Genomic DNA, 2,292 nt, shown 5'->3' with positions numbered 1-2,292 from the left:
AGAAGGGGATTTTCAGCCCCTCTTGTGGACAGCACCACCCATTGTTTTCACGCGCTTCGGTCAGGTGATAATAATCTCTGCTGTCCAGTTTGGCAGAACTGAAAGTGACATTTAAAGCCATAACGGCAGCTCAAAACCAACTGCCCTGCTGGAAACATCCATCCATCAATAAAACACAAAAAATTTTATTAATGCAGCTTTGAAACACACGACTGATAAACAAATAACAGTAAAAGGTGTAGCATCATTCAAATCTGCATCTTATTGTGGTCTTACACCACTTTAATTCTAAAATTAACAAAAAACATCTTAAATTTTGGGCTAGCTGTTTTCTTCCTTCAGAACATACTGATTTAATTAAAAACATAAAATCTGATCTGAAGTTTGTGAGTCATGAAGCGATGACCATCAACCAAATATCACGAAAACGCACATCAATTCATGGCGAAAAACCAGCGTGACTCACCATCCAGACGTGCATCCAGACAGATACAAGATGCTAAACATTCAGTAATTAACGACATAATGAAAAACAGATCAGAGCAAACACAAGCTGCTTTGTAGGTGTCTACACCATGCTGTTCTGCATCAGTCAGCAGAGCTTTTGTCCAGCAAACCGCTGTAAAAACCTGCCTTTAACACCTGAGCAGTGGTCATACCTTTTTATTCTGGTTCATTATCTAAAGCAGGGATGTCAAACATATGTCCCAGGGTCCAATTTAGAGTAACCAATTAACAACTAACCTAACATGCATGTCTTTGCATGGTAGGAGGAAGCTAGAGTACCTGGAGAGATACATACATACACGGGGAGAACATGCAAACTCCACACAGAAAGGCCACTGACCGGACCCCTCCCCAGCCAAGGATCGAACCAGTGACCTTCTTGCTGTGAGGCCACAATGCTAACTACTGTGCCACCGTGCAGTCACCTGGAAATAATCGGGGAAAAATAAAGCAGAAAGAAGCACTCAGTCGCCTGCTGCTATTTCTGTGAAGAGAAACAGCAACTGATAATTGTAGTTTACGAACAAATTAGCTGAATCTGCCATTTTATATGATATGTAACAGTAAATTGTTAGACTCAAACGGGAGGATAAAGTAATTGCTGGGGTACCTGCTGTTTTTTAGCATAATGCAATGTAAAATATCATTGGCATACCGATATTATCAGCCAATATCAACATTAAAATGCAATATCAGAAGTTATCAGTATTGTTTTTTCACATTTTCAATGATATAACTTTTACACAACATGCTATTATTATAAATCAAACTTTTCAGCAAAGTCTCCTTTTACTCAAAATGGCTAAATATAAGCAATGTCGTATATTTTTCTTGATGTTTTTGATTGTTTTGCACAACTCGCTCTAAAAATATTGGCAGTGATTGATATCGGTAACGGAAATAAAGAGTTGGACAAAATCGGTATATTAGGTTAATAAAAAAAAAAAAATCAAATATCCCAACATAACGTCAAAATAAACGTCACTAACTGCGTTTCCATTACATTTTTTGCAAAAGAAAAACAACATTTGTAAGTTTCGCAAAACAACAATTGTGATTTGCATGTGATTCCATTGAAGTGTTTAGCGCAATTGCGGCTTATGCAAGGTAGCCACGTATAGTGTTATTTTTTAGGTTCTCTACTTGCTGCATTTGCTAAGGCTTTTTAAAACTTTTCTCCCTCATTTTTTTTCTAAAACTCAAAAATTTGTATGTTTGCTCCATACTGCACCATCTTTATCAGAAATGAACTGTTCATGACCCTCCGCGTCATATCAGCAGACACGTAAATGCAGGAAAAATGTTTCCGTACACTTTTGCAATAAGTTTCTCTATCGAAACGTCTGAAAAATCACCTAATGAGAGCGTAAAAAACCTTTTAGAAGTACTTGAGACTTTTTCTCAAAATGTAGGTATTTCCATTAGAATTTTTTTTAATTTTTATTGTATTTTTTATCTAGTTTTTGCGCAATTCAAGGTGTGATGGAATTGCAGCTATTGTTCGATTGAATTTGCATACCTATCCACTGTCTCCATCTGGTAAATGCTACATCCATATAGAGTTCTTTTCTCCCAGTTATTTGATTTAATTTCTTAGCTCCATTATTTCTTCCCCTCTCGCGAGGCTAAGAGTATGGATGATCCCCTATTTCAATCAAAAATGGCAAGCTGAATGATACACAGCAGTCTTAGCTGTGCTTTCCCCTCTCTTGGGGATTCACAGCTAAAACGCCTAAATGCTGACAAATTTGTCCACTTTTGGCTACCGTATTTGAAGATGGTGAT

This window comes from Telmatherina bonti (assembly GCF_933228915.1).
Source record: "Telmatherina bonti genome assembly, chromosome: 15".
NCBI lineage: Eukaryota > Metazoa > Chordata > Actinopteri > Atheriniformes > Telmatherinidae > Telmatherina > Telmatherina bonti.
The sequence above is the reverse complement of the archived record's forward strand: the minus strand, read 5'-3'. Positions refer to the sequence as shown.